The 12,066-nt window shown below is 39.6% G+C and overlaps 1 pseudogene; it reads right to left on the reverse strand.

Annotated features, from left to right (window-relative positions):
* Positions 1-6,640: 6,640 nt before the first annotated feature.
* On the reverse strand, positions 6,641-7,057 carry LOC131380932 (small ribosomal subunit protein eS25-like; annotated as a pseudogene).
* Between the last annotated feature and the right edge of the window lie 5,009 nt (positions 7,058-12,066).

Below are 12,066 nucleotides of genomic sequence, written 5' to 3' on the forward strand. Positions count from 1 at the left end.
TTGGGGTTGGGGTCTGGGCGACAGTATTTTTAAAACTCCCCAGGTAATAGTATTTTTAAAACTCCCCAGGTGATTTTAATGTGTAGCTGAGGTCAGGATCCATAGAATTAGAGAAATACGGTGTTCAGTGAAATTCAGCCTAAAGCTGCCTGCTTACATATTTTAAATCTGGCCTAAAGTTTTCTCCGTACATAACGAACTATTACCTAACTGGATGTGTAAACAGGCTGCTACCTACTCTTTTACTCTTTTACCAGTCACTGAGTTTTGGCCACTAAAGGTGGCCAACTGTTCAAACCACGTTCAAATAATGCAAATGCCAAGCTGTAACCAAGCCAGCTATTTCTCTTCATCACTTGTTTTCTGTGTGCCACTTTCCTTTTTCTGTCCGTAAATTTTCTTCCATCACACGACAGTGCCAGAGTCTCTCTGAACCTATTTTGGTTCAGGAGGCTGCCCAATTCATGAATCCTTTTTTGCTCAGTTAAAGTCTGTTAAATTTAAATTGTCTAAATTTTTGTAAAGAGATAGGGTCTCACTCTATCACCCAGGGTGAAGTACAGTGGCATGATCATAGGTCACTGCAGCCTCAAATTTCTGGGCTCAAGCCTCCTGCCTCAGCCTCCTAAGTATCTGGGACTACAGGTGTGGGCCACTATACTTGGCTATTTTTTATTATTATTTTTTAAAAATGGGGTCTTGGTATGTTGACCAAGCTTGTCTCAAACTCTTGGCCTTAAGTGGTCCTCCTACCTCAGCCTCCTGAGTTGATGGGAGTACAGACATAAGCCACTGTGCCCAGCTAGAAAGTTTTTCTTTTAACAATGGTGAATCTCATCCGGTCTAAACCTGTAGCTCTTTATTAAATGGATTCAACTCTTGATTTGAACATAAGAAAAATGCATCGATGATCTGATCGATCTACAAATTTTTGACTCAATTTCATGATTATAATAAAGCTCAATTTATAAAGCAATCCTGCTCAGCATTTGACTTTGCCAGTATTATCTAATTTAAACCTCTCTTAAGGTAGATGTATATTCTTTCTAAATCACAGATGAGAAGGCTGAGGCACATAGGGTGATGTGCTCAAATCACACAGTTAGTAAATGTGGAACTGGGATTCAAAACCAAGTATCCTTGACTCCAACACCTGACAATTTCTGAGCAGCATTCCCTCCCATGTAAATTATTGATTTCATGAACTGGTTCTACTTTTGGTTTTTGGTATTTGTACATGCCTTTATGTCTCTTAAAGTTAGCAGTGGCAACTGAAATTAGCTCAGATCTTCCTCCTCTCTGCTCCTAAAACTGTCCTGTGCTTCTCTCCAGCCAAGTAGATTCCTTGAGTAGAGAGGTTGTGTTCTGGTCTATACTGCTGTCTGTTGCATGCCCAGAACAATGCCTGACACTTACTGGGGCTCACACTCTAAACCACATGAACTATAGACATTGACGAATTCACACAGTCATATTCCTATGTATTAAAAAATGCCATAAGAAGCAGACTGCGGTGTTCACCTAGAAATAAAATAGAACATTCCAACTATAAGACCATAGTGAGTGGCATGAATAACTTTCCCAGGAGATTCTTTAAAAATTAAACAGTTCCATATAAAAATTGCAGACATTTCAACTGAAAGATACGTTAGAGAAAATTACCTAATAATTCAGTGTAGTGTTATTTGAAATTCAAAAATTGGGTCATCCCACTCTTCCCTCTTCCTCTTTTAAAAACAACAACAACAACAACAAAAAACAAGTTTGCATACCATGAAGTGAAACAAGAAATGAAACGAAGCTGTGTTCAGTGGCCTGGAGTGCGATGCTCAAGGGCTCCCAAAAACTTGCAAAAGTCAATATTATGTAGTTATGAATTTCCAGAAATATAAGTAAAGTCAACTTGTAACATTTGATTTAACCAATAGGAACTGCTCCAACAACTCAATGTATCAACTCTGAAAACAAATTACTGTATCCCCTGCCTACGGTAGTAATTAGAAGGTCAGTGTCTCCCTCCTGAAGTGTACCTCTCAACGGCCCAAGTTTGGGTTTAGGCTAGCCAGGCATCTTCAACCCCAGGGGAGAGACCATTGGTCAGGGTGTCTTTACTTCTCTAGACCACACGGTGTCACTATTGAAGACCGTTTGGTTCACCAAACATTTCTGCTGTGAGGAGCGGGGGCGGGGGGGAGGGGGTGGTGCCAGTCCTTCCTGGGGCCACATGGCCCTTTTTGGAGGACAATGGCCTCCCACAACATGTAGCTCTGCCCGGGGGCCCCAGTGTGGCAGCCCTTTAAATTCATAAAATCAGTTTACATACACCGGAGCTGGCCCCAGAAGCTTTGAGTCAAATGGATTCCACTGTTTACAGAAATGCCTCCCATTGTTTCTTTCTAATCATGGCCAAAGGGTAGGTGGCAGTGCTATTTCCAACACAACTCTGCAACTCAGAAAACATAAAGGGTCTCTCTAAGACCACCTTTTTCTAGACAATCTAGGTTACTCACCCTTTACTTACCTCTCTTCTGTGGTTTAAATGATATGTATCCCCTTAAGAAAAAACTCCTCCTGGGAGTTCATAAGGCTATTTTTCATCCTGGCCCATAATAAAAAGTTGCTTGCACTTCTCTTACTAAAAACCGAAGAGCCACAAGAGAAGATTAGCTTCTCTTGTAGGGCTAAGATAAAATAATACCAAATATATTTTCATTCTATCATTTTTATTTTTTAGTAAAGCTATAGATCTGTGACATAATACCTTTGTGATTTTAAATAGATCTAATCCCTCAGGGGTATTTTATCCTTTTATTTTCCCCACTCTCAGACCTGCCCACATTTTCACCATACTCTGCTTAAATATTGTCTGGCCTAATGCCATGTTTCTTGAGAAGGAAGTGAACTTGATCAAGTCGGGGCAAATGTGAGACTGAGGGCCCTGACTACTAGTACATGCTCTTTCCACAGCATGATCCTGTGTCTCCATTTCTGGAGGTATTATTAGGTTTGGAAGGCCAAAGAATTACATACTGACTGGATGGAAGCTGGAAGTGAGTCGAGGTGGGTGGTTAAGTTAGGTCTGTCAGCATCTGCACTGGTTTTCTACTTTCCAGCACTGAATACACAAGCATTTGACTGGGGCCACTGAGTTCCAATTGCAACTGGTCATTGGAGCCACCTCACTGTGCTCTCTATTTTCCATGTCCCTCTCTCCACCCCAGGTACTTGTGAGGTTCCCACCATGTCCACTCACAGCAACCATGTATTATTGTTTTGACCACCTGGAATCTCCTTTCTCTTGCCTTTTGAGAACTACCCTCTAGCATTCCTGTGATCCTGTTCAGTTGGCCAATTACAGTGGTCTGTTCCAGCTACCCACTGAATTAGGTAGATAGACTTTGCATGGACTGTCAAAATATCTCAACTCTGGGGCCGCAGTGAGTTGTTCTTGTGACCTATCTTAACCCTTTTGTACTGCTATAACAAAATACTACACTCTGGGTCATTTATAAACAGTAGAAATTTATTTCTCACAGTTCTGGAAGCTGAGATGTCCAAGGTCAAGACACTGGAATTTGGTGTCTGATGAGGGCCTTTTTGTTGTGTCCTCATATGACAGAAGCCAGAAAGACAAAAAAGGGCCTAAGCTAGCTTTCTTCAGCATTCCTTTCAAAACAGATATCAGTAAAATTCTAAGATTTTCCAACTTGATACAAGATAGGTGAAAGCTCTTCATCTGTCACTAACAATACCAACTAGTCAAACACAAAATACTCTCTTCAGCATCTTTGTCTCATTCCAGTTGCCACTCCAGATATACAACTGGAGTTGATATAGACTGAAGTTACTGAGTTTGATGGTAATACAAATTCAAGTGTAGACTCGATCTCTTTCAACAACATCCACATGAGGTAAAAAGGAAAGAAACTAACACTTATTTCTTATTTTATTTTCATCATTCGGTGTGTTGGGTTCTATGATGGCCAGTCTCCAAGGTGGTTCCCAGTGATCCCTGCCTCCTGTGTAGTCCCTTCCCGTCTTGTACTATTGTTGGCCAGTGTTACCAATAGAATATGAAAGAAGGAATAATAGGTAACTTCCGAGATTAGGTATAAAAGACTGCAGCTTCCGTCTTGGGCTCTCTTTCTCATCACTCACTGTAGAAGAAGCCAGTTGCCTTATTGTAAGAAGCTCTGTGGAGAGGCTCACAGTGTGGAGAACTGAAGCCTTCTACCGACAGCTGTGTGGGTGATTTTGGAAGTGGATCGTCCACTAGCAAGCCATAGATGACAGCAGACCCAGCTGACACCTTGACTGTAACCTCTTCAGAGACCCTGAGATAGAACCTCAGCTAATCTGCTCCTGGATTCCTGGCCCACAGAAACTGTGAGAAAAAAAACTGTTGTTTTAAACTCTTATGTTTTGAAGTAATCTGCTATGTAGCAGTAAATAATGAGTAAGTGCTTTTCCAAGGTTATCCCCTGAACAATCCTGAGACATAGTTACTGTCATATTTAACTTAATCTAAGATGCCTCAATTTGAAGATGACCCATCTATGAGCCCTTCTTCTGTCCATGAGTTAGTCTATGAAATAGTTAAAAGGGCAAAAAATGCTGCTAATGAATCTATGACCTGCCCTCAGTTGTGAGATACACACAAATTTCAGGCATGTTATCGGGTGACAAAAATGTGCATCTTATAATTGATGAAACATATTATCTGCATTTTGTAACAGGGATTTCTTCTCATGCATTGGGAAAATAAAAGCTTTCTTTTCATCCCCATTATTCGGCTTCATGAGGAGTAGCCAGTCAGTATATGTTTGTTGAAAGGTTTTGTTCTTAATAGAGATGGATATAACATGACTTCTAGGGTAAAGCAGGAATCAGCAGAGAGTTGTTTGTTTGTTTGTTTGTTTTTGAGATGGAGTCTTGCTCTGTCACCCAGGCTGGAGTGCAGTGGCGTGATCTTGCCTCACTGTAAGCTCCGCCTGCCGGGTTCACGCCATTCTCTTGCCTCAGCCTCCCCAGTAGCTGGGACTACATGCACCTGCAACCACACCCAGCTAACTTTTTGTATTTTTAGTAGAGACGGTCTACTAAAAATACAAAAAGTAGAGGATGGTCTCAATCTCCTGACCTCGTGATCCGCCCGCCTTGGCCTCTCAGAGTGAACACAGATCTTGTTCTTAACTATTGATCTACATGGAAAGTGTTTTGAAGACATAAATTCTTCTCATTCTCATGTTAATCAAAGGAAGGCTCTTTTCCAGATTCTTAATCAGCACTGTCCTCTACATTTTATTTTGCTTAATTGAGAACATACTGCCTATGTGGCCCTTTAAAATCAGCCTAAGGCAGTTCCCAGCTCCTTAGAATAACTGACACTGAATGTCTACTCCATGCCAGCATTCTCACTTACGTTACCTGAGCCAGATATTATCATTCTCAACGGACATATGAGGGAAGAGAAGCTGAAGGATGCTATGAAACTTGCTTAAGATCACAAAACTAAAAAGCGATAGAGGCTGGAGTTCAACCAGGCTGTTCTCACCACTCCCCTTCCCATGTCACTGCACCTTCTCTAAAGAATGGTGGTGTGGCCCGTCCCTTGGCCTTAAAGGATTTTCACCGCAAAGCAAAACAGGCAGCCAAGTTGGGCGAGAGTTTTCAGAGACCTCTCAATGTGCCTTTTACATGAATAACATGCTATCTCTCATCTTGGGAACACAGAGTGTTTCATAAACATTATCTATCCTCACAACACCAGACATTTTCAAACAAATGAGCTAATGTTTGCAGAAAGTCCTTGAGATATGAAGATTGTAGGCACAGTATGAATCTACAGCATTGTCCTAAAGCCTGAACAGCTGTCAAAGGGTCACAGCCTTGGAGAGCTTTCCTATGAAAATGTCAGATCTTTCAAGTCATGGAGATGGAGGCAGGAATGGAGCTGGTCAGGTCCAAAAAAGCCGTCTCTGGTTGGGGGATGGAATAGATGTATAATTCAGAGATGCCAAAGGGGATTCCACTGGCAACTCAGATCAATTATTAGTCCTGCTTGACAGGCTGAGGAGAGGTGGATTTCAAAGCCTAGGCTCGTTGGCAATGAGTAGCAACGGGAATGAGTAGCGATGTTTGCCATGGGAGTAGAACTGAGAGTTGGAAGCATATGTTCTAGGAATTCACCATTCTTGAGATCAGTGATTCTCAATCATGGCTTTATACTAGAATCATCTGAAGAGCTTTAAAAAATACTAATACCCAGGTGTTGCTCCAGATCAAATGAGTCAGAATTGCAGCAAGTGGGGCTTGGTCATCTATATATATTTTTTAAAGTGCCTGGGTAATTTAACTGGCAGTTCTAATCGAACTCTAAGTGAGATTCAAGTGGTGAGTCTAACCTAACTCTAATTGAGTAGCATTCTCTAGGGCAGTAGTTCTCAGCCTTGGCAGTACTTCGAGATTCATGGGCTCTATTAAAAACTTACTGATGTCTAGGTCGCACCTCATATATCCTGAGGTAATTGATTTGGGGTTTGGCCTAGGCTTTGGGAATTTTGAAAGCTATTGGGTGATATTTTTAATGCAGACCTTATTTTATTTTATTTTATTTTATTTTATTTTATTTTATTTTATTTTATTTTATTTTTCCAAATATACAATTGTTTGGACCTGTTCCTGCATCTTCACCAGAAGCTGGACACCTCCACACTAGGTGTTTCTGGTGTAAATTATTTGAGCTCTGCACACTGAAACTAGTTTGATAAGTCTGTTACTAAACGGCTCCTAAAAGGCTGCCCTGGACAGACAACTTTTAATCTTCAGTCTCTCAGAGACCTCATTTCGGGTTATAAGCTTAATGTTGGGACTTCTTACTGAGTTTGTCACATGTAGCTTTGTCAAACAAGACTAGGTTATTGAGCTTGTCCTGAACTTTGCCTTTGGACCGCTTCTTCTTTCTGTCCTTGGAGCCACCAGATTTGTTCACTGGGTCTCTGTCTTTCTTGTCTGACTTTCCAGTGTCTTTCTTCTTCTTGTTGTCCTTGGGCAGCATCGCGATGCCCAGGGGGCAGCAGCAACCACTTCAACCTCGCTAAGATGTCAGACAAAAAGCTATTTAGTTTTAAGATCACTTTTAAGTTCACAGCAACATCGAACTGAAAGTAAAGAGGGGTCAGCTCACATATACCTTCTCTCCCCACCCTCAACCCTGCAGCCACCTCCATACACACAAAATCTCCCTCACTTCCAACATCCTGCATTGGAGCAGTAAATTAGTTGCGATTGATGAACTTCCACTGACACATCATTACCACTAAAAGTCCATAATGTACATTAGAGTTCACTTGCTGTTGTATATTCTATCGACTTGCACAAACGAATAATGACATATATCCACCATTATAATGTCATACAAAGTAGTTTCACTCTCTTAAAATTCCTTTATGCTCCACCTATTCCTCCCTCCATCCTCACTAACACGTGGCAACCACTGATCTAGTTACTGTCTCCATGGTGTTGCCTTTTCCGTGGCATTTATAGTTGGAATCATACCATATGTAGTATTTTCAAATTGGCTTCTTTCACTTCATAATGTACATTTAAGGTTCCTCCATGTCTTTTCATCACTTTATAGATCATTTCTTTTTAGTGCTAGATAATATCCCACATTGCAGAAGTCAAGATGTACCACAGTTTATTTATTCATTCACCTACTGAAGGACATCTTGGTTGCTTCCAAGTGTTTTGGCAACTATAAATAAAGCTGCTATAAGCAGCCTTGTGTAGATTTTTGTGTGAATATAAGATTTCTACTTATTTGGGTAAATACCAAGGAGTGTAATTATTGGATTGTATGGTAAGAGTATATTTAGTTTTGTAAAAAACTGTCAAACTGTCTTCTAAAACTGCATTCCCATCAGCAACAGATGAGAGCTCTTCTTACTCCACATCCTCACCTGTATTTGGTGTTGTCAATGTTAAGGACCTTGACCATTCTAATAGGATTATAATGGTATCTTGTTTTAATTTGAAATCTCTAATGATCTCTGATGTTGAGCATGTTTTAATATGCCTATTTGTCTTCTGTGTATATTTTTTGATGATGTGTCTGGTCAGGTCGTTCACCCATTTTTTCATCAGATTGTTTGTTTTCTTATGTTGAGTTTTGAGAGTTCTTTGAATATTTTGCATAACAGTACTTTAACAGACATGTATTTTGCAAATGTTCTCTTCCAATCTGTTATTTGTCTTCTGATTCCTTTTGATAGTGTCTTTCATAGAGCAGAAGATTTTAATTTTAGTGAAGTCCAACTTGTCAATTATTTCTTTTATAGATTGTGCCTTGGGTGTTATATCTTAGAAAGTCATCTCCATAGGTCGTCTATGCTTTCTACAATGTTATCTTCTGGGAGTTTTATAATTTTACATTTCACATTTAGGTCAATGATCCATTTTGAATTAATTTTTGTGAAAGGTATAAGTTCTGTGTCTGGATTCTTTTTTCTGGCATGTGACGTTCAGTTTTTTCAACATCGTTTATTGAAAAAAAAACTGTCTTTTCTCTATTATATTGACTTTGCTCCTTTGTCAAAGATCAGTTGACTGTATTTATGTGGGTCATTTTCTGGGCTCTATTCTGTTTCATTGATCTATTGTTCTATTCTTTCACCAATACCATATTGTCTTGATGATTGCAGCTTTTATAGTAAGTCTTGAAGTCAGACAGTGTCAGTGCTGTAATGCTGCTCTTCTCCTGCAACATCGTGTTGGCTACTGTGGATCTTTTGCTTCTCCATATAAACTTTAAAATCAGTCTTGACACCCATAAAATGACTTCCTGGGATTGCATCAAACCAAAAAGCTTCTGCACAGCAAAGGAAACAATTGACAAAATGAGAAGGCAACCTATGAAAGGGGAGAAAATGTTTGCAAATCATATATCTGATAAGCGGTTAATGTCCACAATATATAGGGAACTTAATAGCAACAAACAAACAAACAAACCCAAGTAGACATTTTTCCAAAGAAGACATACAAGTGGCCAACAGGTTTATGAAAAGGTGCTCAGCATCACTAATCATCAGGAAAATGCAAATCAAAACCACAATGCCGTATCACCTCACACCTGTTAGGATGACTATTACAAAAAAGACAAGAGATAACAAGCATTGTCAAGGGTGTGGAGAAAAGGGAACCCTTGCACACTGTTGGTGGGAATGCAAATTAGTATAGCCATTATGGAAAACAGTATGAAGCTTCCTCAAAAAAATAAAAGTAGAACTGATATATAATCTAGCAATCTCAATTCTGGGTTTAATACATTCAAAGGAAATGAAATCAGTACCTTGATGAGATATCTATACTTCCATGTTAATTTCAGTATTAAGTGTCCATTGACAGATGAATAAAGAAAAAATATATATGAAATATTTTAAGTCATAAAAAATAAGTAAATTCTTCAACTTTCAACAACATGGGTGAACTTGGAGGACATTGTGCTAAGTGAAATAAGCCAGATACAGAAAGAAAAAAATACTGCAGGATCTCACTTATATGTAAAATCTTAAAAAGTTGAACTTATAGAAGTAGAGGATAATGATGGTTGTCAGGGGCCTGATGGTGGGGAAAATCAGGAGATGTTGGCAAAAGATACAGACTTTCTGATATAAGATAAGTAAATTCTGAGGATCTAATGTACAGCATGGTGCTTATAGTTTATAATACTGTATTGTATACTTGAAATTTGCTAAGAGGGTAGATTGTAAGTGTTCTCACTACACACGTACACACACACACACACACACAGAAATGGTAACTATGGGGAGTGATGGATGTGTTAATTAACTTAATTGTGGTAATCAATTCACAATGTATATGTATATCAAATCATCACATTCTACATCTTGAATATATAAAATCTTTATTTATTCAGTTATACTTCAATAAAGCTGGGAAGAAGAATCCCAAAGTCCTGTGAGGAAGGGGAAAATGGGGCAAGAACTAAGGAGGCAATTGTATAATAGAACTACAGTTCTAATTTTTTATGGCCAAAATACTCATATCTGACCCATAACTTTATAGTTTATGATGAATTTTCATTTGGGATCTAACTGAACCATCCCAATCTCGGTAGGCAGGTAGAGGTAATACTATAATCTCTATTTTACAGATTAGGAAACTGAGGCTCAGAGAGAAAAAGTGACTTGTCCAAGATCAGCAACCACGACTCAAACAAAAGGTTCTTGAGTGAAGCCCAGCACCCTTTCTGTTTCTTCAGTTATTCAAATCATATGGTTGCTCAGCTACTTAAAGCTACTTTCTATGTACTTCACAGTTGTTATTTAATTCCCTGTGACATTAAGAACACAGTTGTCATTTAATTCTCTGTGACATTAAAGAGAGAATAATTTCCAAAGAAAAAAATTAATATTCACAAAGCCAAATGGGAAAAAAAACGCCTACTTCCTGTCTATGGGAACTGTTTAGTTTGCTGTACCTTCAAAACCTGTTTCTGAGTGTTACCAGTGGAAGAGTGGAAGATGGGGAGCCATGGAAAGGGTGGTGGTTAAGGAGGACCCAGGGAGCCTCTGCAGCCCTCCTCATTCTTTTTCTCTGTACCTGAGCCCAGTTCTCCCAGCTGGTATGGCTCTACAACCATGAAACTCTGATGCCCTCACATGCGTAAGGAGTCCTGGAGCCCTGACAATGTGGACATGGACATTTCTCTCATTCTGCAAAATGAGACTCACGATGGCCTGCAGTATGATGCTTCTTTGGGGCCCAAAAAAAAAAAAAAAAAACCCAATTGCCTTCAGGTTGCCTGACTCACAGGGCACCTTGATGCTCTGGCCAGGGACACTGAAGACTGAATCACCTAGCTTGCCTTTGCAGAGACTGTTTACTAGTATGTCATTTCATTTCTGTCTTTTTCCAACCTTAAGCTTTGTGTGCCCCTCATCCACAGCATGTCCTTGTCCCCCATACCTCTACTCCCATGCATAAAAGGACGCGCAGGCAAATGTACATGGAAGTCTCTTTTCAACCTCTGCAGGGGATTGTAGGTGACGTATACTATTGCCCACACTTATGTACAAGGATACACTATGATAAGTGTTATTGGGATTAAGAAATATTGAGTGGTATTTCTATCTCTGAAATTCTGTTGTCTCTCCCACTTAGAGAAGACTCTTACAAGTCAGCTACAATAGGACTTTTTTTCTCCAAAGTTGTGACGTTGGAAATCAGGTCTCCCCTTACAAACCCAGGTAGCTGATTTGTTTAAAGGACACATAGTATTTTCCTAGAGAATTGGAGCAAGAACAACAGGGTAGAAGCCCTGCAGACCTGTTTGAGTACAGAAGACACGGATGAAGCATATCCGTGTTCCCATCCATTGAACAGGCAGCAGCTAATAACGTAATGAATTTTTTTCTCTCATCCTAAGCTTTTGGTTGTCATTGAAGTACTCTTCTGAATTCCACCTACTGTCATTTAATGAGAGTTTGATATGTTTCCGGCTCTGTGCTTTTTGTTACATCTGCTATTCACTCTCTTTCCAAAGCTGTAGCCCCATGGTCTCATAGTTAAATAATTCAGATGTTTTGACTTAAATAGGTTTTTACAACAAGACTTTTCAGAGCTAGTGGAAGGTCCATGTGTGTAGTGAATCTCTGGGAAGATTTATTTGGTACATATTATTTCCCAGATTTTTTCAAGGGCATCTCATAAGACATGTTTAGTTCAGAAGATGCTACTGAGGTCTCAGAGACTGCTATCTCTTTCTCTGTTATGAGTTGAGTTGTGTCTTCTTAAAAAAGACAGGTTGAAGTCCATACACCTTAGAATGTGACCTTTTTTGGAAATACAGGCTTTACAGAGGTAATCAAGTTAAAACGAAGTCATTAGAGTGAGCCTTAATCCAACATGACTGGTATCCTTATAAAAAGGAAGAAATTTGGACAGAGAGGTAGACATGAGGGAGGACAATGTGAGGAGACACAGGGAGAAGATGACCATCTACAAGCCAAGGAATGTCTGACGTTTCCCGAAGCTAGGAGAGAG

The sequence above is a fragment of the Hylobates moloch genome, unplaced genomic scaffold (genome assembly GCF_009828535.3).
Source record: "Hylobates moloch isolate HMO894 unplaced genomic scaffold, HMol_V3 SCAFFOLD_13, whole genome shotgun sequence".
Lineage (NCBI taxonomy): Eukaryota > Metazoa > Chordata > Mammalia > Primates > Hylobatidae > Hylobates > Hylobates moloch.